Here is a 26,832-nt window from a genome sequence, read left to right on the forward strand (position 1 = left end):
AAACTCAGGTCTCCCGCGTTGTAGACAGACGCTTTACCCTCTGAGCCACCGGGGAAGCCCTTTACGGATCTCACTTATGCCATAAACTCAGGTCTCCCGCGTTGTAGACAGACGCTTTACCCTCTGAGCCACCGGGGAAGCCCTTTACAGATCTCACTTATGCCATAAACTCAGGTCTCCCGCGTTGTAGACAGACGCTTTACCCTCTGAGCCACCGGGGAAGCCCTTTACGGATCTCACTTATGCCATAAACTCAGGTCTCCCGCGTTGTAGACAGACGCTTTACCCTCTGAGCCACCGGGGAAGCCCTTTACGGATCTCACTTATGCCATAAACTCAGGTCTCCCGCGTTGTAGACAGACGCTTTACCCTCTGAGCCACCTGGGAAGCCCTTTACGGATCTCACTTATGCCGTAAACTCAGGTCTCCCGCGTTGTAGACAGACGCTTTACCCTCTGAGCCACCGGGGAAGCCCTTTACGGATCTCACTTATGCCATAAACTCAGGTCTCCCGCGTTGTAGACAGACGCTTTACCCTCTGAGCCACCGGGGAAGCCCTTTACGGATCTCACTTATGCCATAAACTCAGGTCTCCCGCGTTGTAGACAGACGCTTTACCCTCTGAGCCACCTGGGAAGCCCTTTACGGATCTCACTTATGCCATAAACTCAGGTCTCCCGCGTTGTAGACAGACGCTTTACCCTCTGAGCCACCTGGGAAGCCCTTTACGGATCTCACTTATGCCATAAACTCAGGTCTCCCGCGTTGTAGACAGACGCTTTACCCTCTGAGCCACCGGGGAAGCCCTTTACGGATCTCACTTATGCCGTAAACTCAGGTCTCCCGCGTTGTAGACAGACGCTTTACCCTCTGAGCCACCGGGGAAGCCCTTTACGGATCTCACTTATGCCATAAACTCAGGTCTCCCGCGTTGTAGACAGACGCTTTACCCTCTGAGCCACCGGGGAAGCCCTTTACGGATCTCACTTATGCCATAAACTCAGGTCTCCCGCGTTGTAGACAGACGCTTTACCCTCTGAGCCACCGGGGAAGCCCTTTACGGATCTCACTTATGCCATAAACTCAGGTCTCCCGCGTTGTAGACAGACGCTTTACCCTCTGAGCCACCTGGGAAGCCCTTTACGGATCTCACTTATGCCATAAACTCAGGTCTCCCGCGTTGTAGACAGACGCTTTACCCTCTGAGCCACCGGGGAAGCCCTTTACGGATCTCACTTATGCCGTAAACTCAGGTCTCCCGCGTTGTAGACAGACGCTTTACCCTCTGAGCCACCGGGGAAGCCCTTTACGGATCTCACTTATGCCGTAAACTCAGGTCTCCCGCGTTGTAGACAGACGCTTTACCCTCTGAGCCACCGGGGAAGCCCTTTACGGATCTCACTTATGCCGTAAACTCAGGTCTCCCGCGTTGTAGACAGACGCTTTACCCTCTGAGCCACCGGGGAAGCCCTTTACGGATCTCACTTATGCCGTAAACTCAGGTCTCCCGCGTTGTAGACAGACGCTTTACCCTCTGAGCCACCGGGGAAGCCCTTTACGGATCTCACTTATGCCATAAACTCAGGTCTCCCGCGTTGTAGACAGACGCTTTACCCTCTGAGCCACCGGGGAAGCCCTTTACGGATCTCACTTATGCCGTAAACTCAGGTCTCCCGCGTTGTAGACAGACGCTTTACCCTCTGAGCCACCGGGGAAGCCCTTTACGGATCTCACTTATGCCATAAACTCAGGTCTCCCGCGTTGTAGACAGACGCTTTACCCTCTGAGCCACCTGGGAAGCCCTTTACGGATCTCACTTATGCCGTAAACTCAGGTCTCCCGCGTTGTAGACAGACGCTTTACCCTCTGAGCCACCGGGGAAGCCCTTTACGGATCTCACTTATGCCATAAACTCAGGTCTCCCGCGTTGTAGACAGACGCTTTACCCTCTGAGCCACCTGGGAAGCCCTTTACAGATCTCACTTATGCCATAAACTCAGGTCTCCCGCGTTGTAGACAGACGCTTTACCCTCTGAGCCACCGGGGAAGCCCTTTACGGATCTCACTTATGCCATAAACTCAGGTCTCCCGCGTTGTAGACAGACGCTTTACCCTCTGAGCCACCGGGGAAGCCCTTTACGGATCTCACTTATGCCATAAACTCAGGTCTCCCGCGTTGTAGACAGACGCTTTACCCTCTGAGCCACCTGGGAAGCCCTTTACAGATCTCACTTATGCCATAAACTCAGGTCTCCCGCGTTGTAGACAGACGCTTTACCCTCTGAGCCACCGGGGAAGCCCTTTACGGATCTCACTTATGCCATAAACTCAGGTCTCCCGCGTTGTAGACAGACGCTTTACCCTCTGAGCCACCGGGGAAGCCCTTTACGGATCTCACTTATGCCATAAACTCAGGTCTCCCGCGTTGTAGACAGACGCTTTACCCTCTGAGCCACCTGGGAAGCCCTTTACGGATCTCACTTATGCCATAAACTCAGGTCTCCCGCGTTGTAGACAGACGCTTTACCCTCTGAGCCACCTGGGAAGCCCTTTACGGATCTCACTTATGCCGTAAACTCAGGTCTCCCGCGTTGTAGACAGACGCTTTACCCTCTGAGCCACCGGGGAAGCCCTTTACGGATCTCACTTATGCCATAAACTCAGGTCTCCCGCGTTGTAGACAGACGCTTTACCCTCTGAGCCACCGGGGAAGCCCTTTACGGATCTCACTTATGCCATAAACTCAGGTCTCCCGCGTTGTAGACAGACGCTTTACCCTCTGAGCCACCGGGGAAGCCCTTTACAGATCTCACTTATGCCATAAACTCAGGTCTCCCGCGTTGTAGACAGACGCTTTACCCTCTGAGCCACCGGGGAAGCCCTTTACGGATCTCACTTATGCCATAAACTCAGGTCTCCCGCGTTGTAGACAGACGCTTTACCCTCTGAGCCACCGGGGAAGCCCTTTACGGATCTCACTTATGCCATAAACTCAGGTCTCCCGCGTTGTAGACAGACGCTTTACCCTCTGAGCCACCTGGGAAGCCCTTTACGGATCTCACTTATGCCGTAAACTCAGGTCTCCCGCGTTGTAGACAGACGCTTTACCCTCTGAGCCACCGGGGAAGCCCTTTACGGATCTCACTTATGCCATAAACTCAGGTCTCCCGCGTTGTAGACAGACGCTTTACCCTCTGAGCCACCGGGGAAGCCCTTTACGGATCTCACTTATGCCATAAACTCAGGTCTCCCGCGTTGTAGACAGACGCTTTACCCTCTGAGCCACCTGGGAAGCCCTTTACGGATCTCACTTATGCCGTAAACTCAGGTCTCCCGCGTTGTAGACAGACGCTTTACCCTCTGAGCCACCGGGGAAGCCCTTTACGGATCTCACTTATGCCATAAACTCAGGTCTCCCGCGTTGTAGACAGACGCTTTACCCTCTGAGCCACCGGGGAAGCCCTTTACGGATCTCACTTATGCCATAAACTCAGGTCTCCCGCGTTGTAGACAGACGCTTTACCCTCTGAGCCACCGGGGAAGCCCTTTACGGATCTCACTTATGCCATAAACTCAGGTCTCCCGCGTTGTAGACAGACGCTTTACCCTCTGAGCCACCTGGGAAGCCCTTTACGGATCTCACTTATGCCATAAACTCAGGTCTCCCGCGTTGTAGACAGACGCTTTACCCTCTGAGCCACCGGGGAAGCCCTTTACGGATCTCACTTATGCCGTAAACTCAGGTCTCCCGCGTTGTAGACAGACGCTTTACCCTCTGAGCCACCGGGGAAGCCCTTTACGGATCTCACTTATGCCGTAAACTCAGGTCTCCCGCGTTGTAGACAGACGCTTTACCCTCTGAGCCACCGGGGAAGCCCTTTACGGATCTCACTTATGCCGTAAACTCAGGTCTCCCGCGTTGTAGACAGACGCTTTACCCTCTGAGCCACCGGGAAGCCCTTTACGGATCTCACTTATGCCGTAAACTCAGGTCTCCCGCGTTGTAGACAGACGCTTTACCCTCTGAGCCACCGGGGAAGCCCTTTACGGATCTCACTTATGCCATAAACTCAGGTCTCCCGCGTTGTAGACAGACGCTTTACCCTCTGAGCCACCGGGGAAGCCCTTTACGGATCTCACTTATGCCGTAAACTCAGGTCTCCCGCGTTGTAGACAGACGCTTTACCCTCTGAGCCACCGGGGAAGCCCTTTACGGATCTCACTTATGCCATAAACTCAGGTCTCCCGCGTTGTAGACAGACGCTTTACCCTCTGAGCCACCTGGGAAGCCCTTTACGGATCTCACTTATGCCGTAAACTCAGGTCTCCCGCGTTGTAGACAGACGCTTTACCCTCTGAGCCACCGGGGAAGCCCTTTACGGATCTCACTTATGCCATAAACTCAGGTCTCCCGCGTTGTAGACAGACGCTTTACCCTCTGAGCCACCTGGGAAGCCCTTTACAGATCTCACTTATGCCATAAACTCAGGTCTCCCGCGTTGTAGACAGACGCTTTACCCTCTGAGCCACCGGGGAAGCCCTTTACGGATCTCACTTATGCCATAAACTCAGGTCTCCCGCGTTGTAGACAGACGCTTTACCCTCTGAGCCACCGGGGGAAGCCCTTTACGGATCTCACTTATGCCATAAACTCAGGTCTCCCGCGTTGTAGACAGACGCTTTACCCTCTGAGCCACCGGGGAAGCCCTTTACGGATCTCACTTATGCCATAAACTCAGGTCTCCCGCGTTGTAGACAGACGCTTTACCCTCTGAGCCACCTGGGAAGCCCTTTACGGATCTCACTTATGCCGTAAACTCAGGTCTCCCGCGTTGTAGACAGACGCTTTACCCTCTGAGCCACCGGGGAAGCCCTTTACGGATCTCACTTATGCCATAAACTCAGGTCTCCCGCGTTGTAGACAGACGCTTTACCCTCTGAGCCACCGGGGAAGCCCTTTACGGATCTCACTTATGCCATAAACTCAGGTCTCCCGCGTTGTAGACAGACGCTTTACCCTCTGAGCCACCGGGGAAGCCCTTTACGGATCTCACTTATGCCATAAACTCAGGTCTCCCGCGTTGTAGACAGACGCTTTACCCTCTGAGCCACCGGGGAAGCCCTTTACGGATCTCACTTATGCCATAAACTCAGGTCTCCCGCGTTGTAGACAGACGCTTTACCCTCTGAGCCACCGGGGAAGCCCTTTACGGATCTCACTTATGCCATAAACTCAGGTCTCCCGCGTTGTAGACAGACGCTTTACCCTCTGAGCCACCTGGGAAGCCCTTTACGGATCTCACTTATGCCATAAACTCAGGTCTCCCGCGTTGTAGACAGACGCTTTACCCTCTGAGCCACCTGGGAAGCCCTTTACGGATCTCACTTATGCCATAAACTCAGGTCTCCCGCGTTGTAGACAGACGCTTTACCCTCTGAGCCACCGGGGAAGCCCTTTACGGATCTCACTTATGCCATAAACTCAGGTCTCCCGCGTTGTAGACAGACGCTTTACCCTCTGAGCCACCTGGGAAGCCCTTTACGGATCTCACTTATGCCATAAACTCAGGTCTCCCGCGTTGTAGACAGACGCTTTACCCTCTGAGCCACCGGGAAGCCCTTTACGGATCTCACTTATGCCATAAACTCAGGTCTCCCGCGTTGTAGACAGACGCTTTACCCTCTGAGCCACCTGGGAAGCCCTTTACGGATCTCACTTATGCCATAAACTCAGGTCTCCCGCGTTGTAGACAGACGCTTTACCCTCTGAGCCACCGGGGAAGCCCTTTACGGATCTCACTTATGCCATAAACTCAGGTCTCCCGCGTTGTAGACAGACGCTTTACCCTCTGAGCCACCGGGGAAGCCCTTTACGGATCTCACTTATGCCATAAACTCAGGTCTCCCGCGTTGTAGACAGACGCTTTACCCTCTGAGCCACCTGGGAAGCCCTTTACGGATCTCACTTATGCCATAAACTCAGGTCTTGGTTTTCTGCACCAAGGGAACTGAATCGCCTCCAAGAGCTCCCTGCACGTATAGTCGGTTTGTGCGTGATGCTCTTATCAGCTGAGCTCCGCAGGGGGAGCTTGGGGCTGGGCCACCACACAGGAAGAGGGGGCTGGGAAAGACACGCTCCTGGAGTGCCAGGCTTGCACAGATCCACCCAGAAGCAGAGGGCAAGGTGGGATGAGGTGGACCAGGGAACTGCTGGAGAAAGGGGTGGGGCTCTCAGACCACAGCGCAGGGCCGACCTCTAGGAAGGCGGGGTGGGGGGGGCCCGGATGGCGGAGCAGTTCCAGGAACGTCGTGGCGAGGTTGCTGGGGTGTTCTTGAGCCTGTGTCTTTCGAGGGTGGCTGTGCATTTGGACCCCGCTGTAAGGGCGTTGGCTGGGAGCCTCTGCGGGCGGCCTGGCCGTGACGTGGACATGCTGGGGCCACTCTGAGAGGTTTGCGTCCCGGTCGCCCTTCCCTCCCAGCTTTTCTCCAGTTATGAACTCAGCAAGCTGGACAGATTGCCCCACGGTGAGTCTCTGTAGGACCCTGGGCAAGCAGCGGGTCGTCTCACTTGGTGGAATTCCTCTTGAACACTGGTTCTCAAGCAGGGCCCAACTTTGTCACAGGGAACGTTGAGCAGTGCCTAGAGACATTTTCAGTTGCCATGGCTGGAGTGGGCCTGTGTCAGCGTGGGGGTGGGGGTTTCCTGAACTCCAGTAGGCAGAGACCAAAGTGAAAGTGAAAGCCACTCAGTCGTGTCTGACTCTTTGCAACCCCATGGACTGTAGTCCATGGAATTCTCCAGGCCACAATACTGGAGTGGGTAGCTGTTCCCTTCTCCATCGGATCTTCCCGACCCAGGGATCGAACCGGGGTCTCCTGCATTGCAGGCGGATTCTTTACCAGCTGAGCCACCAGGGGAGGTGCTGCCGAGTGAACTACATGCACGGGGCCACCCCACCCTCGACAGAGGATGATGGCTCTGAAGTCTCAGCCTCAGTGGAGGAACCCGGAACAGAGGTCACAGGTCACTGCCGTGTGCTGGGCACTGCTGGTTTCTGCCCAAAGCCCTGAAGTGTTGCCCTGAAGGGTCCACCGGGATCATGCTTGAACTGGGCAGTGGGTTGAAATTAAGGGTTACATGGTGAATAAAACATTTCTTAAAAGTTACCTGGAGACATCCCTGGTGGACCAGAGCTTTAGGCTTTCCCTCCCAAAGCAGGGGGTTCAGGTTTGATCCCTGGTTGGGGAGCTAGGATCCCACAGGCCTTGTAGCTCAAAAAATAAACGTAAAACAGAAACAATACTGTAACAAACTCACTAAGACTCTAAAAAATGGTTCACATTAAAAAAAAAAAAAAAAAAACCTTGAAAAAAAGTTGCCTGGAAAGTCCTCGTAGGAAGAAAGGTAAGTGGTTTGCCAAACCACTTATTATGTTCTTCACCTTTAATCCTCAGAATTCAAGAACCTCTCACTTTTAACCTCAGACACTTTCTTTATTTAGCCCACAAACACTGGGGCTGAGCCATCGCTCTACACACATCAGGAGACGAGTGGGGGTGGATAGGTGTGTTCCCCAAACCTGGATCCACTGCCCTGCAGGGAAACTCAGAGGCTTCAGCTCTGAAATAGCATCTCATTTCAGATTCTACAGAGTCCCCTCTCTTGGGCTCACAGGAGTCCCTCAGGAAGGGGAAGGGAAACTTCTTCCCAGAGAGTGAGCAGTCAGCCTCGTTTCTTGGAAGGTGAGCAGGCCAATCCATTGAAATGGTCTTCCCCGGTGGCTCAGAAGGTAGAGTCTGCCTGCTGTGCAAGAGACCTGTGTTTGGTCCCTGGGTCGGAAAGATCCCCTGGAGAGGACACGGCATCCCACTCCTGTGTTCCTGCCTGGAGACTCCCACGGACAGAACAACTCGGGCTACAGTCTGTGGGGTCACAGCTGGATGTGTTTCATTGCAAAGCTGGTCTGAAAGCAGATGAAGGGCAAATCCACGTCCTCCCGGCAGCCAGTGTGTCTGGAGACAAGGAGAATCTCAGCACCGGGCTTGCACGCTCGTGCCCCTGGGCGCCCGGGGTCCTGCAGAGAAACCCCGCCCACCATGCAGGGACGGAGGATGGACTCCGAGGTTGCCTGAGCTGAGCACGTGTTCGTGCCAAGTCGCTTCAGCTGTGCCCGACTCTTTGCCACCCCAGGGACCGTCGCCTCCGGGCTCCTCTTCTGTCTCCTGCGTTGGCAGGCGGGTTCTTTACCACTGGTGCCGCCTGGGCAAGCCCTGCGTTCGGGGGAAGTGCAGTCACAGAGACCCCAGGAGGAAGGAAGGCGGCGGCCCACACGCGAAGGAATTTCTGTCTCCACCCCATGCTGTTCAGAGGCAGGGAAGGCCCAGGGTGAGTGGACTCCAGGGCAGAGAGACAAGCAAGGGACCGGTCTGGGTTTGTGCCAGCCAGGGCGCCGGGGCCCTCGGGCGCTGACAGGCCGAGCGGGACACGGGCGAGGGGACACGGGTCCCGGGCTCAGAGGCCCTGCCCTGCACTCTGGGGACGGTCCCCTCCTGAGGCTTCACCAGAAGGGGGAGTCCCAGGCTCACGGATCCCCAGAGAGGCAGATTTTCCTCCTGGGGACTGAGAATGAAGCGGGCCAAAAGGAAGGTCCTCTCCTGGCTGGAAAGCCAGAGGCGGGTGGGGCGTGGGGAGCGGAAGGGACCGGGCTCCCCCTGTGCTCAGCCCCGGAGCCCCCGGAGCCGCTGAGCTGCAGGCGGATGGCAGCCTGTGGGGGCCTCCTGGCTGCTGCGTCCTGGGGGCGACCGGGGGGCCGGGCCATTTCTAGTGGCTTTGGTGAGTGTTGAGACTCTGCAGAAAAACTCCTGCAGGAAGAAAGCTCCCTCCTCAGCCTGTGGATCATGGCCAAGAGAATCCTCACTTGGAAGGGCATCTCTGCATGTCCACCCCCGACTTCTGGACTGCAAACTGATTAACTCACTTCATCCGTCCCTGCAGGTTCCCCAGGTGGCTCTGGTGATCAAGAACCTGCCTGCCAACGCAGGAGAGGTGAGAGACGCGGGTCTGATCCTGGGTCGGGAAGGTCCGCTGGAGAAGGAAACGGCAGCGCAGTCCAGGATTCTCGCCTGGAGAACGCCGTGGACAGAGGAGCCTGGTGGGCCACAGCCCATGGGGTCACAGCAGTCGGACAGGACTGAGCACACACAGGCGCGTCTTTCCCCGCTCAGCCTGAGTGGCTCGTCAGCTCCCCCGTCGAGCAGGCGAGGCTGGAGGCTGGGCCACGCAGAGGCCCCTGGACGGGGGCTGAGGCACAGGGCAGTAAGCGGTGTTGGGGCTCGCGGCCTCTTTGCGTGGACACGGAAGACAGAAGGTCCAGGTTCCTGGAGAACAGAGAAGTGAGGAGCTGCTCCCCTCCTTCTCTGCGGGTTCGGCCCTGAGGCTGCTGATGCCCCCACGCCCTCCCTGGCAGTGACGTCTGTCTGAAGACATGCGTGTGGTCCAAGCATGAAGGGGGCATCCCCTGATGGGAGTCCCCAGCAGGCCTCAGTGTCTCAGCTGCCAGCTCGGGCCGTCCTGACTGCAGAGAATGATCTGGGCCCCTCAGGTTGCACCGGGCCCCTCGTCGGGGGAAGACCCACCCAGGAGAGGCTGCTCCAGGGCTGCCAAAATCGAAGAAGCAGGCTCTGCCGACGATGGCTTAAAATCCGTGTTGCCATGGCAGCGTGGTGCTAGGCCACGGGTGACCCGGCTGCAGGGAGCTTTCATCTCGGGGAGGCAGGGTTGCTTTCGCTTGAGCTGGCTCCAAGGGGACACTGCCCTGGGGTCAAGCTTTGGCTTTGCTCCTGAGCCTGGGGATTGTCCCAGCAGTGGACAGCTGGGAACGGGAAGACAAAGAAGAAGGCTCTCAGAAGTCGGCTAAGCCCAGAGACTGCGATTCTGGTCAGGGGGAGTTGGCTTGAAGCCCTCCGGGCAAGAGATTTGAGTCTGCAGAGAGAGCAGTTGAATGGTCTGTAACGAGGCACGCATCTGCACTGCTCGGCGTGAGAGGGAAGCACCAATGAGAAGCTTTGTGTGTGTTTAGCGGCAGAGCCAAGGAAGAGTGTGGTTTATCTCCAGATGTGGCCTGGCTCAGCTAGTCCTATCAACCTGAGTAATTTAAGTGTTCGCTGAACAGCCGTCCTGAGGACTTGCTGTGTGGTTGGCGCAGGAAGATGCCAGAATGAGTCACGTGGCTTAAACCCTTAAGGACTTGCTGGGCAGTCAGGGCACTAGATGGTGAAAGTGTTAGCTGCTCAGTCGTGTCCGACTCTGCGACCCCACGGACCGTAGCCCACCAGGCTCCTCTGTCCACAGGATTTCCCAGGCAAGATGCTGGAGTGGGTTGCCATTCCCTTCTCCAGGGATCTTCCCGACCCAGGGTTCGAACCTGGGTCTCCTGCATTGCTGGCAGATTCTTCACAGTCTACCCCACCAGGGAAGGCCCAGGGCACTAAAATCTGCGTTAAAATGGTGTACGCTGCTGCGTATAGATCAGATAGCTAGTGAGAGCCTGCTGTATAGCATAGGGGACTCTCCTCAGCACTGTGGTGACCTCAGTGGGAAGGAAATCCAAGAAAAGAGAGGATATGTGTATGGCCGATGTACTTTGCTGTACGGCAGAAACGAACATGACTTTGTAAAGCAACTCTACTCCAATAAAGATTTTTTAAAATGATGCAAAGCAGCATGTGATCAATTGCCTAGAGACTTCAGAGAAGGGGGAATCACTTCACGGGTGCTGTCAGCGTTTCACAGGTGAGTCTAGGTTGAGCCTCAGTTGATGGGAGGAAGGGGAGGAGAGCATTCCCGTTGGAAGGACCACAGGGACAAACGGGTGGCTGCAGGGTAGAGGGGGACCAAGGTTCACTAAGGAGAAGGCGATGGCACCCCACTGCAGTACTCTTGCCTGGAAAATCCCAGGGACGGAGGAGCCCGGTGGGCTGCAGTCCATGGGGTCGCTAAGAGTCGGACACGACTGAGCGACTTCACTCTCACTTTTCACTTTCATGCATTGGAGAAGGAAACGGCAACCCACTCCAGTGTTCTTGCCTGGAAAATCCCATGGACGGAGAAGCCTGGTGGGCTGCAGTCTATGGGGTCGCACAGAGTCGGACACGACTGAAGTCACTTAGCAGCTTAAGGTTCACTAAAGGGCCAGGAGGAGGTGATGCTGCGATGCAGGCTGACCCCAGAGCTGCGCTCAAGAGGACAGGCTTAACTCGATGGGCGACAGGGGGTCATGGAGCCTGAGTGCGTCTGATCAGAGTCACACTTTGGAAGAATCTGTCTGGGGCAGAGTTTGGGATGATGGAGCCACAGCGAGCTTGTGAGACCTCCACAGGGCTCGAGAGGTAAAGGGACCGCAGGAGGCTGACAGCAGGGGGCTCGAAGGGACAGAACAGCCAGAGGTCAGACGGGCCTGGGCACGTCGAAAGGGGCCAGAAGAGGCTGGGGGTGAAGGCGGCTGAGACGGGGAGCCCAGTGCATCAGAGGGTGCAGCTGCCCTCCGATGGGCCAGGGGACCAAGAGGAGGAGGCGGGTGGGGGAGATTACGCACTACGCTGAGTCCGAAGAGTCCCGAGGGGCATTAGCGGAGGAGCTGGAAGGCCCAGGCAGCCCTCGTGGGCATCCTCAGACACGACAGGGGGTGCCAAAGACCCGGTGTTCGAGAGCAGGTTGGCAGGCAGGGTGGAGGGAGACAGGAGCGGGGTTCAGGAGCAGAGCCTGGGGTGGGGGGAGTGAGTGAGGAGGAGCGTGGGGGGCTGGCTGGAGACCACGGGTGCAGGCTGGCGGTGTGGGGGCGGCTGTGAGCTGATGTCTTCTCGGGCAAATGCCTCAGCCCCACCACTTACTTCTGTGTCTGTGTGTCCGACGGTGGGGGAGAAAGACGGTGGGGTGATCTGAGACAGTAGCCTGAAACACACACATTGGCACGTGGAAAGCAGAAAGCTGGGGGGGTTTGTTGTCTGACACAGGAGCCCCCAGCTGCAGCGCTGTGCCGACCTCGAGAGTGGGGTGGGGAGGGAGGGGGGGGGAGGCTTAGGAGCGGGGGACACGTGTGTGCCTAGGCTGACTCATGGCGATGTGTGCAAAAACCATCTCGGTATTGGAAAGCGATTATTCTCCAGCTAAGAATAAAATTAAACAAAACAAAAATGTATCCTTTGGTCCTGGAGGCTGACTCTACGTATCCGGCCTCTAAGTCACATTTCTGGTGACTTTCAACCCTTTCTTCTTTTCCCCAAGACATAGTTGAAATTCCCTGGTATTATTACTTCTGTACAGTCATAAACAGCATTTTCTTTCTCCTTTCTCTTCACCCACCTGACTCACACTGTGTGACGGGTTATTGCTGTCGCTCAGCGTGCCTGACTCTGTGACCCCATGGACTGCAGCACGCCAGGCTTCCCTGTCCTTCACTATCTCGCAGAGTTTGCTCAAATTCATTGCTTTAATCCCATAGATGCCGTGAATCGCGTGACCAATCAAGGCTGTCTCAGCGCTGGCTTCTGGGGAAATCAGAGCCACGTCTTCTGTAAAAATGCAGTGTGTCTCAGCCGCACAGCATGTGCTGTGAACAGAGGAAAAAAGGGAGGAGATGAGCTGGAGCGTCAACAGCAACAACAATGCTGCGTCTCCTAAAAGCAGACCCTGAGATGAAGATGTGTGGGCAGGTGATACCTGACGGGAGCGCTCCGGGAGGGCCTGGTCAGGGATGGGGAGGCCGGGCGGGGGGAAGAAAGAAGCCCGCCAGAGTGTGCTCTCGGGACACGGCCTCTGCCCGCAGGGGAGTCTGGCGTGAATCTGGCGTGTGTGTTGCGCCTAGGCACACTTTCAACCCCTTCACTACAGTCTGCCCACCTGCCTCTCCCTTCCTGCACATTCGGGCGAAGCAGCACCAGGACCTGAGAGGAGCCCGTCAAGGGCATCACAGGTGCTGGTGGTCAGGGGCAAAGCCACGCTGAGCAGAAGAGGGGCTGCAGAAACAGCCGCAGGGGCCCGCGAGGCCTCAGTGCTGCTCCAGGGCCCACCACCCGGCCATGGTCCCTGAGAAGCAAGCTGACGTGTGATGACGACGCCTTTTATCCACTTCAGCCATGTTAGTTTCCGCATGTTAAGGATATATTATTTTAGACCTGGGATAAAGGCCGAAGTAAAACGTGAAACCATCTTGTTACTGTTTCCCTCTACCCTCTTTGATGAACTCCCTTTAAAGAACATTTAGGAGGAATTTAAGATCAGTTTTACTCACCTTTCTTATTCAGTGCAGGGCTTCCCTGGTGGTCCAGCGCTCAAGGCTTTGTCTTCCAACGCAGGGTTGCAGGCTTGACTCCTGGTCAGGGTGTTAACACCCCACGTGCCTCGAAGCCAAAGCAATAATGTAACAAATTCAATTAAAAGATTTTTAAATGACCCACATTTTTAAACGTCTCTAAAAATGTTTTCGAAAATAAAAGCGCTACAGAAGTACTACATGTTTATCGCAGAAAACATAGAAAATTCAGGTAAGTAAAAGGAAGGAAATAAAAGCCCCCAATCTTACCATAAAGAACACCCACGTGATCACCTTCAGATATACGCTTTCATGAGTGTATGTCAGATTCAAATAAGACAGTACTGTAAATATCTGCTTTTTAAGATATTTAGACAAACTTTTACATGTGAAAATAGTTTTAGATTTACAGAAATGCTGGAAAGTAGTATAGGGAATTCCCATATACCTTTCGCCCAGCTTAATACTTGCTCTTTTCACTTAATTTGTCATGAACAATAAATATTGTTTGTTCTCAACAATATTAATCTCAACATCATTTAAAATAATTAGATCGTGTTCAATTGTAAGGACATAACATATTTATTGAACTAATCCCACTTAGTTGGATATTTGGGGTATTTCTAATTTCTCACTTTTACAGGTGTTTCTTACCACACACAAAAAATTCCTAGAAGTATTGCTTGCCAAATGAGAGGAAAAATCTGAATGCTTTTGATACCTGTTGGTCACTTGACTTCCAGGAAGGAATATGCCTTCAGCAGAATATGTGAGCCCCCGTCTCACCTACTGTGGTATTACAATTTAAAAGTATATTTTTAAAAAACACCACTCACTTATATGTTCATTTACTACTCAGCTGTCTTCACAGAAACATTTAGAATGAAGTTTAGACTTTAGAAAAGATTTGGAATAATGACCGAACACCTGAGTACTGCGGCCCTAACCACCACACGGGGCAGGTCCCACGTCCTCACTCAGTCTTTCGCTGGCTGCCTGACGCTTTCCGGGGCTTCCAGGTAGCACTGCTGGTAAAGAACCCAGCTGCAGGGCGAGAGATGTGGAGACACAGGTTCGATCCCTGGGTCAGGAAGATCCCCTGGAGGAGGGCCTGGGAACCCACTCCAGTATTCTGGCCTGGAGCATCCCATGGACTGAGGAGCCTGGTGGGCTGCAGTCCCTGGGGTCGCACAGAGCAGGACACGGCTGAGTGACTCGGTGCACGTGTGATGCTTTTCCGCTGGTGTGCTTTGCTTGGCTTTGTCTTCCCTCCGGGTCATCAGTACGCCTGACGGCCCGCAGTACCAAGTGCCACACTGAGAATTCAGTGGGTGTGCAGCGATCCGGCTGTGGTTCCTAGACTGGTTTAAAGTTCCCTCATCTGGGGGAAGTGTCTGTATAGGGCAGGGAGCTCAGCCTCGTGCTCTGGGACAACCTAGAGGGCGGATGGGGAGGGAGGGGGTTCAAGCGGGAGGGGACGTGCGTACCGACGGCTGACTCGTGGATATGTGGCAGAAACCAACACAGTATTTTAAAGTAATTATCCTTCAATTAAAAATAAATAAATAGTGAAGAGCTTCCGTCATTTTGGGTGGGACAACTCAGAACCTCCCCAGGGGGATCAGCCCCAGGGGCCCAGCAGCTTCGTCAGCAACACACAGCTCATTGGTTTTCTCGGTTCTTATCTCACTTACCCCACGGCCTCACGGGACTTTCTGGAATCACCCCCGAATAAGTGACCTCCAACGTCTCAGGCTTTCTCTGGTGAAGGAGGGGCGGTGTTGATGATAAATGGTGACCGGGGGTACTCAGATCTGAAACAGGGTCTAGAGAACAGTACTCTCCCTAACACATCAAACGCGTTCTGGCCTTTTTCCTTTTCTCTGCGGTTCTGCTGGACCCGATTGCTACACTGACTTGATGACCCACTTGTGGGTCCCAGCCTGCAGATGGAAAACCTGCTGTCCTAGAGGGTGGGCGTGCTCAGAAGAGCTGGTCTTGATCAGAAAGGCAGTTTGATAGCTGACCTCTTCCTTGAGAGGCACAGTGAGCTGCTGAGGTCAGCCGGGGTGGCTTTTCACAGCCCGGGGATGCCTCCATTTCATCTGATTTCAAACCAACACTTCTTGTCAAGGGGCTACTGCCCTGGCCTCTGCTGACCACCCTGGCACGACGCCAGATGGAAACAATGCCCCCCCTTCTCTCTGCAGTCCCTCGGGTCAGCTCCGAGAGGACCAGGGCTCCGACGGAGGGTGGGGAGAGCAATTAGGGAGGAGGAGGAGGAGGAGACGTGAATTTTCAAAGGTCAGCTGGAGTATGATCAGCCAACGCTTGGAGGTTTATTCCAAAGGCCTTTCCTGATTAGAAAAACAACAATAAAAGAAAAAAAAAAGCCCCCAACCCACAAGTGGGGTAGGAAGTCGAAGAACACTTTAATTCATAAGGAAAAGGACTTGAATAATTGATGCTGCCTCGATGCCAAAGATAATTTCAGCTTGCGCTCTATCTCACAAAGACATTTAGCATTGATTGAGATCAAAGCATCCAGAACCCCTGCTGCTAGGCTGCAAAGCAGAACTCGCAGTGGCCTTTCTCGGCTCTGATAATGTCGTCTTTATGTAGTTAATAAACTGCACACTTCAGTCAAACTATATCATTACAGAAGACGTAGGGAGCTAATAATTTAAAAGCAAAGAATTGCCTCTGTTCTTCGCTTTGAACTAAACAACATTCTGTCGAATGAGGAGCACATCAAAGTCTTGCCACTATTACCAGTGTGGATCGAGCAGAAGGCCGCACAGGGTGGGTGCTTCAGTCATCACGGAGAGGGGGAGAGACACTGGCCGATCCACCCGAAGGCAGTGTTGGGTGTGCTTTTATTCTTTCCCCCACTGTGCAGGCACGGGGCGGTCCGCTCATCTGGGGGGCATCCTTGTTGCAAAATGTACCTGAACGAGATCACGATGCCCGCTTTTCACCTTGGCCTCGTTCTGAACTTCATCTCAGTTACCTTCAGCCTGCCCACCCCTCTGGCCACTCCTGGACTCCCAGGTTAGATCCCTGGGTCGGAAAGATCTGCTGGAGGAGGAAATGGCAACTCACTCCAGTATCCTTGCCTGGAGAACCCCAGGGACCTAGCAGCCTGGTGGGATGCAGTCCACGGGGTTGCAAAGAGCCTTACACACACACACACACACACACACGCACACACACGCACACACACACACACCCCACATCTTTAATGTACTCTCTCGTTTGGTCCTTCTGACCATTCTGTGAGGTAGTGCCAATGTTTTATGAATCGAGATGCTGAGGCTTAGAGAGGTGATGATCCTTGTCTTGGAACCCCAGCTGAGAGTGGCATGCCCGTGAGGGTGTGTGGCAACGTTATATACAGGCATGACCATTTGGAGGGTCAAACAGTCGCCTACTTGCAATGTTTTAACTTAAGATTTCTCCACTGCAAGATGGTGCGAAAGTGACGCTCATTCATCAGAAATTGTGCTTTGAGTCTGGAATTTGGATTTCTTCCTGGCCCATGACACGTGATCTGGTCTCCCCTTCTGCTGGGCACAGGCTGCCCCTGTGGTGCCCGGGCAGCCAGGGGGTCACGAGGGTAAAGAGCCGCCGCGCCGACAGCCATCCCGAACTTAGACAGTCACCCTGGCCTCTCCTTTCAGTCCAGCGTTAGTTCAATAAGTCACATGAGGCATCCAACGCTTCACTCTGAAATAGGCTTGTTGTCAGAGGATTTTGTCCAACTGCAGGCTAACGGAGGGGCTCTGAGCACGTCTGAGGTGGGCCGGGCTGAGCCAAGATGTTTCCTGTCGTTTAGTCGCTAGGTTCTGTCCAGCTCTTTGTGGCCCCTTGGACTGTGGCCTGCCAGGCTTCTCTGTCCACTGGGTTCTCCAGACGAGCATGCCGGAGTGGTTTCCCATTTCCTTTTCCAGGGGCTCTTCCCGACCCAGGTATCAAACCCGTGTCTCCTGCATCGGCAGGTGGGTTCTCTGCCACTGAGCCACCCGAGAAGCCACGATCTTTGGTGGGAGAGGGGTATTAAATGCGTTTTTGACTTGAGAGGTTTTCAACTTACTCAGAGTTTGTTGCTCTGTAAACCAATAAGCCAAGGAAGACGTGCCATGCGTTTCTCAACACTGGGAGCTGGCAGAGAAGTGACCGCACCCCAGACAATGGCAGAGCTGATAAAAACGCCATCACGGCGCAGGGACGGGTCCCTGTCTGTGCCGTTGAGTGGAAAAACAAGGTCATGGAGTTGCATCCCACAGGCACGCGTGCGTGCAAGCTCGCGTGCGTGCACAGTGTCTCCTAAACATCAAGGGCTGTTTTGCCCCTGCATCTCCTTTGCTGAGTGCCCCCCCGCCCCCCGCCAGCCCACTATCTCCGAATTAAAGTTCGCCTCTTTGGTGCTCATTGCCTCGGGGAGGGGGTGTGGAAGAGAAAGCAGTGGAGAAGGAGCCATGTCAGGGTTTGGGCTTGAAAATAACAGTCTTCAGAGCGGAAATAAGGAGGCAGGATGGATAAACTCCACACCCCCTCTCCCCGCTCCACTCCAGAAAAGAAGGTCCTCTGGGGTTAAGGAGGGGGCGGGATGGAGGAGGAGGGGAGATGGAGAGAGGCTGAGGGGCTGGGGGTTCCTGAGATCAAATGCTGAGCTTGGCCCATCACTTGGGCCGAACCTGCTGGGAGCTGTGTGGACTCTCCTCCAAAGGTTCTGAGGACCAAGAGCGTCTGAGGCTGTTGCTCAGAGCCCTTTGACTCCAGCGGGGTGCAGAGGACCCGAGATGGGCCTCAGTCCGCCCTGTGGCCCACCCGGCCTCTCCCCGGCCCTGGGGGCCTCGCAGGGCCTGCTGAGGGGCAGCACACTGGTCGAAGGCTGCCAAGACCTACAGACCGGATGCCCGACCCCCGGTTCCTCCCCTTCTCTTCTCCACCCGTGGTGAGAATTTGGCTGCTGATCCAGGGGAAAGAAGGGGACCGAACGGGTGGCAGTGAATTCCTGCCTGCGGGGGGTCAGGTTCATGACCAGCTGAACTACAGGAAATCAACGTCTCTTTCTTACCCACCTGAAGCCGTGGACCCAGGGTTTATGGACAGGAAAGCAGTGACTCAGTGGTTATCGCTCAGCGATTTCTGTTTTCTTCTGGATGCTTGGCAATAGAACATCCATTAATATTGAAATTAGAAAAAAAAAACAAAACACAGCAACGACCCACGTGTTCCAGGTCCTTCAACAGCAAGAACGAGGGGTCGCCTCGCGGAGGAGGCTCGGTGCACCGCCGGTGTGCCATCCCATTCCTCGCTCACACCCTCCACGGACACGCCCTTGTCCTCAGATCAGAACCCGGAGGCTCAGAGAGGTGACTCACTTGCCTACAGCCGCAGAAAGGCGCTCGCCACACAGATCTGACTCCGAGTCCTGGACCCTTTCCGCCTCACCCCATTGTCTACCAGACAAAGTTTTTTTTTCCCTGTGAAATGCAAAGTTAGCCAGAGCATCTGGGTTGGGGCTAGAGATTCCACGAGAACACAGGTGCTGAGCCGGGCTGGCCTCGCCACTAAACAGACGAGTCCGTACAAAGGGCGGGCCAGCGTGGGGCCCGGGACACAGCTGTCTGTACAGTGTGAAAGCAAGGCTTGCCACGATGAATTATACTGATGCAACAATGGAAGAACCGTTTTTGAAAGAATTGAACTGTTTTTAAGAGACAAAGGCACATGAATTCCACCAACATTGATCCACTCAGTGCAATTTTCGAACCTTTTTCTAAGGTACGTCCTCACTGAGGTTTGACATAAATAGAGTAGCTCACACAGCGAGCCAGGGTGCAGCCTGATGGATTTTCACAGGCGTTTCAAGGCCCCCAGGAGCCCGCCGGGTGCCCTCTTTCAGATTCTTTCTCCTCGACAAAGATAATAACTCCCCTGACTTCTAACACCTGAGCTTCGTTTTCCGGATTTAAACTTTATGTGAATGGAACCTTTTGAACACCGTACAAATGGATCATAAAGGATGTTTATGAGATTTACCTGTGATGTTGATTAATCTTTTTTCAGGCTCACTGACATACAGTATCCACTGTGTGTATTTGTGCGCTCAGTCTCTTCAGCTGTGTCTGACTCTTGGCGGCTCCAAAGACTGTAGCCCGCCAGGCACTTCTCTCCACGGGGTTCTCCGGGCAAGGACACTGGAGTGGGTTGTTACTTTACCCACCGAATGACTCTGTCTATCAAACGTGAGTCTATTCAGAAGGTCTCACCCGTTCTCCTGCTGATGGGCGTTTGGCTGTTTGCCCTTTTTTTTCACGTTGTTTGGTGAATGCGTTTCTCTGGGGCAGACCCCCAGGAGTGGAATTGCTGGGTCGTGGAGACTACGCGTGCTCCGCTTTGGTAGATTCCGTCAGACCGCATTCCCAAGCGGCTGAACCAGGTTGTATCCCGGCTCCGAGTGCCTCAGAGACTCTCGTTCCCGGCCTCTTTGCCAGCTCTTGGTGCTTTCTGCTTTGATGGGTATGCAGGGGTGTGTTGTTGCCTCATTCAAGCTGAGTACCTGGACGCCTCCTTGTGTGTTTATCAGCCATTTGGATATCCTTTTGTGGTGAGGTCCTGTTCAAGTCTTTGGTAGCGATTTTAAAGAATAATTACTATAATTCTTTGTGGCATAATTCTGATTCTGTTGGATTAATTGGATACATGGTCTCTGTGGTATGATTATTTTTACCTGCAAGCTTTAAAAAATATTTATTTATCTGACTGCGCCTGGGTTTAGTTTTGACACACAAGACCTCCACCCTTTGCTGCAGCGTGCAGGCTCTTAGCTGTGGCATGCAGGATCTAGTTGCCTGACCAGGGATTGAACCCAGGCCCCCTGAATTGGAACGCGGCGTGTCAGCCCCGGAAAGTCCCTGTGGTATGGTTTTTATGTTTCCTTACTGAAAACGCATGTCCCGCCTAGTCTTTCCATGGATGCCTGAGATGTCTACATCACACTTTCTTTTGAAGGAAGACCCAAACATGTAGGTGGAGAGGAGGGTCTGATACGTGCGTTGAAGTTGTGGGGAATGGGGGCGTGTCCGGATTGCCGTGGTTAGCTCGGTTTATGATAAAGGACCCAGGGAAGCTAGAAAGATGGCAAACACTTTAGCAGCCGCACGGCCACGGCCCACAAGGAACAGGAACCTCTCCTCATAACTAGAGTTATGGTATTTCAACAGCCAGGCTTTTTCAATAGGGCGGTTCAAGAGCTAGGTGGTCTCCATAGCAATGCCGGTCATCCCACTGAGAAGCTTGGTCCTACGGCGGCCCTCGGAGCAGAAGGCATCTGTTACTGCCTGGCCCGTCTGTCCCTGCTGCTGCTGACAAAGCAGTGTCAGCTCTCCTTCTTCCTGCGTCCCTGGTGACGCCCCGTTTGGGCTTCTAAGCCTCAAGTCATCTGCTGTGTCTCCGGGCTTCTCTCTTTTGTCTTTCAGTGGTTTCCCCGCCCTGTTGCCCACACTTCTCTCTCTCTCCTTCTCTACAAGCCTCATTTTCCAATGAGAGACTCTGATCAGATGGCCGCTGGGGGGCACTCCTGATGAGCAGAGCTCGTCCACTAAACCAGAGCAGCTGAGAACTTAGTGGGACTACGGGCGAGTCCCACTCTTCTCTGTGGTCTTGGGCTCTAAAGATCGAGCCACCTTTCACCTCCTTGGTGTGCAGCATCGTTCTGAGGTTCCACTGTGAGCGCCTGAGAGATCAAGGGAGAGAAAGGTTTCTGATCATGTTGTTATGGACCTGGTTTCAACTCTGTTGTTATTTAGTTGTTAAGTCATGTCTGACTCTCTGTGACACCACGGACTGCAGCACACCAGGCCTCCCTGTCCATCACCAGCTCCTGGAGTTCACCCAAACTCACGTCCATCGAGTCAGTGATGCCATCCAGCCATCTCATCCTCTGTTGTCCCCTTCTCCTCCTGGCTTCAATCCCTCCCAACATCAGGGTCTTTTCCAATGAGTCAACTCTTCGCATGAGGTGGCCAAAGTACTGGAGTTTCAGCTTTAGCATCAATCCTTCCAATGAACACCCAGGACTGATTTCCTTCAGAATGGACTAGTTGGATCTCCTTGCAGTCCAAGGGACTCTCAAGAGTCTTTTCCAACACCACAGTTCAAAATCATCAACTCTTCGGCGCTCAGCCTTCTTCACAGTCCAACTTTCACATCCACACATGACCGCTGGAAAAACCATAGCCTTGACTAGACGGACCTTCGTTGGCAAAGTAATGGCTCTGCTTTTGAATATGCTATCTAGGTTGGTCATAAGTTTCCTTCCAAGGAATAAGCATCTTTTAATTTCATGGCAGCAGTGACCATCTGCAGTGATTTTGGAGCCCAGAAAACTAAAGTCAGCCACTGTTTCCACTGTTTCCCCATCTATTTCCCATGAAGTGATGGGACCAGATGCCATGATCTTCGTTTTCTGAATGTTGAGCTTTAAGCCAACTTTTTCACTCTCCTCTTTCACTTTCAAAAAGAGGCTTTTTAGTTCCTCTTCACTTTCTGCCATAAGGGTGGTGTCATCTGCATACCTGAGGTTATTGCTATTTCTACTGGCAATCTTGATTCCAGCTTGTGCTTCTTCCAGTCCAGCGTTTCTCATGATGTACTCTGCATATAAGTTAAATAAGCAGGGTGACAATATACAGCCTTGATGTACTCCTTTTCCTATTTGGAACCAGTCTGTTGTTCCATGTCCAGTTCTAACTATTGCTTCCTGACCTGCATATAGGTTTCTCTAGAGGCAGATCAGGTGGTCTGTATTCCCATCTCTTTCAGAATTTTCCACTGGTCTAAGCAGAGGCAAACCCATCTTTGGAACTTTTGTTTACATGCACCAGTAAGCTCCCTTCTGGCCTCGAGCTGGGTTGGGTTGCGTTCCTGGCACTTATAACCCAAAGTGTTCAGTGAATGTAATGAGCTTCCTACATAAATACTAGCATGAAGAAACTGGGTCAGAAATCTGAAAGATGCTCTTGGAAAAAAGACTCACAGTTCCAAGGACATCAAATCACGGAAGGAAACTGTCTTGTCATCCTCCTTGGAATGGATGAAACAGAAGCAAGTTTGAGCCTGAAAGAAGCGAACCTACAGCCAAATGGACCTCGGGTAGCCTGGTTCTGCTGTGTTTCTGAACCTGCTTCTAACCATTATTATTGTGATGCTGAACCTGAGGCAAGAGAGAAACCACCTGTTAGCCTTGAAGCTTCCCTAGTGGTCCAGCGGTTAAAACTCAGCACCTCTGATGCAGGGGGTACTGGTTCGATGCCTGATGGGGGCACTAAGATCCCACACGCCTCGTGGCACAGCCAAAAAGTAAGAACTTAAGAACTCTTTAAGTCTGATAGCATCTCCTTCCATCCATTCTTCTATTCATCCATCCATCTCTATATTTACCCATTAATTAAACAAATATCAACAGAGTTTAAATAACTGACACAAAGAAGTAAGTCAGAGAAAGACAAATACCATATAATACGCGGAATCTGAAAAAAATGATGCGAATGAACTTATTTACGAAACAGATTCACAGACTTAAAAATTTTTTTTACTTGATGTGGACCATTTTTAATAATCTTTATTGAATTTGTTACAATATTGCTCCTGTCTTATGTCCCGGTTTTTTGGCTGTGAGACATGTGGGATCGTAGCTCCCTGACCAGGGATCAAACCTGCATCCTGTGGGTTGGAAGGTGAAGTTTTAACCAGTGGACCACCAGGAAGTCCCAGACTCACAGACTTTAGAAACAAACTTACAGTTACCAAAGGGGAAAGGTGGATGGGAAAGGGGTAAATTAGGAATTTGGGGTTAGCTGATGCACACTACTATGCATTGGAGAAGGAAATGGCAACCCCCTCCAGTATCCTTGCCTGGAAAATCCCATGGACAGAGGAGCCTGGTGGGCTACAGTGCATGGGGTCGCAAAGAGTCAGACACGACTGAGCGACTTAACTCACTACTTTATATAAAACAGATGATCAACAAGGACCCACTGAACAGCACAGAGAACTCTACTCAATATTCTGTAATAATCTATGTGGGAAAAGAATCTGAAAAGGAATGCGGCTGCTGCTGAGTCGCTTCAGTCGTGTCCGACTCTGCGACCCCATAGACGGCAGCCCACCAGGCTCCCGTCCCTGGGATTCTCCAGGCAAGAACACTGGAGTGGGTTGCCATTTCCTTCTCCAATGCATGAAAGTGAAAACTGAAAGTGAAGTCGCTCAGTCGTGTCCGACTCTTCAAGACCCCATGGACTGCAGCCTACCAGGCTCCTCCGTCCATGGGATTCTCCAGGCAAGAGGACTGGGGTGGGGTGCCATCGCCTTCTCCGCTGAAAAGGAGTAAACACAGGTATACTCAATACTCTGTAATCATCTATGTGGGGAAGAATCTGAGAAGGGATAATGCACGCGTATGTATACCTGAATCGCCTTGCTGTATACCTGCAACCAGCAGGACACTACAGATCAACCATACACCAATAAAAAAATAGAAATTAAATAAAAAACAACTATCACAAGCCCTCACGAGGGAGATGCCTTGAAGCACTAGGTCATGATCAGATTAGCAAGACCCTTCTGCGCCTGGAGGCTGGGGCCCTCTTTTGCATTAAAAAAAAAAGAGAGAGAAAAATCTAGTTAGATACTGGCTCATGTCCCTTTGAGGCTGTTCCGTGATGATTCAGACGGTTTTCAGAATGGATGATAACTTAGAGGGTTATAAGGTCCGAGTTTATCATCTCTGGGATGAGAACACTCAAACTTTCGGTACCCAGAGCCCGACACCCACTCCACCCCCATGACGTCATCACTTGCCCGTGTTGGTTCGGGCAGCAGGGCCCAGAAAGGACGCGGAGCAGCTGCCGTGGTGATGGTGGTGTCGGGGGCACCCACCCAGAAACGGAAAGTGGAGGAAAAGAGCTGGGGCCCCCCAAAAAGCTGCTTGGGCGTCTCCCCCAACAACTGAAATTCAGAGCATGACTGCACACACGGAGAGGAAAGGGTTCTGAGCGCTGGCCCCCGGAGCAGGGAAACGCCAGCTCCGGGCCGACTCGCGGGGGCGCCGGGCGGCTCTGCCCAGGAGCTGTTTCCCCGACTCCCTCCTCCAAAAAGGAAATTGCAGGCTTGTTACGGCTTCGCTCAGGACCGGGGATTATCGAGCTTAAACTCTCTCCTTCAAGCCATGTTCAAGTTTTTGACTTAAAAGGGAAATGTTTCATTTTGGGCCAAACCCATCCTCCCCCTTCCCCCCTTCCTGGACGGAGAACAAAGCAATTCAAATCAGAAAGCAGAGGGGACTCCGCGAGCAGTGTCCACAGGGACCCGGCTCCCAACTGGATCCGACGGAATTTGATTGAAGTACAGCTGAACCCCTCCGCGTCTGTTCAAATGTCATTTCAATAGAAACGTTTCAAATCTCTGCCAAGGAGCTGCCCAGGGGGTGGCGGGCAGCTTGGGCCGGAGACCGCAGGGGCGGACCCGGGAGAAACTGACTCAGCCCGGCTGGGGCTGCGGGGCGGGGGGGACGCGGCGGGAAAGCGAGGGGGAGGGCACGGAGGTGGACCTTCCGGGCCGCTCTCACACTACAGATGCGAGATGTAAAGGACACAAGCACGCCTGGACTTTGGCATCGTGGTTTCCTTTTTTTTTGTTCAGACACAGATAAACGCAAAGCCTGGAAGGATTCATGGTCGGAAGAGTGCCGAGGCTGCGGGATCCATGGCACTCTAACGCAGATGCGCCACGCTTGTCGGTCTGGAAAGGGGACCGTGCGTCTGGCTGGCCTGGGCTTTGTCAAGGCAACTGCCTAGGATTTGGTTTGAGGTTGGGGCTGAGGAGGTGGGTCTTGACTTCCTTACCCTTCACGGTGAAGGGGGCCATGAGGTTCCTGGTTCGATAGCCAAAACTGTCTTGAAAAGGAAGACCCAAGTTGGAAGACTCATACTTTTTCAACTTCAAAACAGTTAGCTGCGGAAATCGAAGACGTATACAGAGCTACAGGCATCAGGACAGTGTGGTCCTCGTAAAGGATAGACCAGGGGTCCATGGAATAGAACTGAGAGTCAGAACAGGACCACAGTGCTATATTCGATGTGGAAAACCCACGAGGACTTCCTGTACAGCACAGGGGACTCGGCTCAGTGTGCGGCAGCCTGGACAGGAGGGGAGTCTGGGGGAGACTGGACAGTGTGTGTATGGCTGAGTCCTTCACTGTCCACCGGAAACTATCACATTAATTGGCTATATTCCAATGTAAAATAAAAAGTTTTTGAGAAGAAGTGAGAGCCTAGGAATAAATCCATATGCTTACGATCAATTGATTTTAGACAAATACGTCTAGACAATTCAGTGGAGAATGAATACTTTACACCCACATGAAGAATGATGAAGCTGGGTCCCTACCTTATACCAAAGGTGCAAACTGCCTCAGCAAGGCCGAGGACCTAAATGTCAAGAGCTAAAGCTTTTAGAAGAAAGCCTGGGTGTAAGTCTTCAGGGCCTTGGCTCGGGCAGTGGCTTTTTAGATATAATGCCAAAGGGAAAGCAACCTCCTGAAAAGGGATAATGGAACTTCATCAAAATGAAGTGCTGCAAAGGGCATGATCAAGAAAGTGATCCAGTGTCTCATGAAGGCCTCGTAGAAGGCAGCCTAATCTTAAAAACGGACAAAGGGACCTCTCTGGTGACCCAGTGGTTGAGAATCTGTCCGTCAGTTCAGGGGACGTGGGTTTGATCCCTGGTCAACAAGACTCCGCTTGCCACGGGGCAGCTAAGCCCGTTCACCCTAGAGCCAGCGCTTTGCAACGAGAAGCCACCGCAATGCAAAGCTTGTGTACTGCACCTAGAGAGGAGCCCACGTGAAGTAGCAAAGACCCAGCACAGCCAAAAATAAATAACTAGTTTAAAATGGACAAAGGATTTGAATAAATATTTATCCAGAGAAGATGTGCAAATAAGCAATAGGCATAAAATAAGCTTGGCATCAATAACCTTTAGAGAAAGGCAAGTCAGAAACCACAGTGAGGCAGAGCTCACACCCACTAGGACGGCTGCGATCAAAACGACAGCGGCAGACGCTGGCAAAGATGTGGACAGACTGGAAATCCCCTACATTGCCGCGGGGAATCTGAAATTGTGCAGCCATTTCGGAAAACAGTTCGGTAATTCCTCAAAAAGTAATTCCTCTAAATTTAGAGTTAGCCTATGACTCAGCAACTCCACTTTGAGGTCCATCCCAGGAGAACTGAAAACAAGTGTCTACACACAAACTTGTACGTGACTGCTCAGAACAGGATTACTCACCACGGTTAAAGCGGTAGAAAGAGCCCACGTGTCCATAGACGGATGACAACAAACTGTTCCTACAAGGGAATATTTCTCAGCCATGAAAAGGAATGAAATCCTGATACATGGGGCAGCGTGGGTGAACGTTGAAAGCGCCATGCTGCTTGAGAGAAGCCAGCCGCAG

The 26,832-nt window shown here is 52.9% G+C and overlaps 1 long non-coding RNA gene across 1 annotated transcript; it reads right to left on the reverse strand.

The window, feature by feature from the left end:
* Window positions 1-10,683: 10,683 nt before the first annotated feature.
* LOC132657382 (uncharacterized) lies at window positions 10,684-18,609 on the reverse strand. Its single transcript, XR_009595432.1, has 2 exons — window positions 13,290-18,609; window positions 10,684-12,608 (listed from the first exon to the last, which is right to left on the reverse strand). It is a non-coding gene; the product is annotated as an uncharacterized LOC132657382 (long non-coding RNA).
* Window positions 18,610-26,832: the final 8,223 nt, after the last annotated feature.

Source organism: Ovis aries, chromosome 11 (assembly GCF_016772045.2).
Source record: "Ovis aries strain OAR_USU_Benz2616 breed Rambouillet chromosome 11, ARS-UI_Ramb_v3.0, whole genome shotgun sequence".
NCBI classification, from domain to species: Eukaryota; Metazoa; Chordata; class Mammalia; order Artiodactyla; family Bovidae; genus Ovis; species Ovis aries.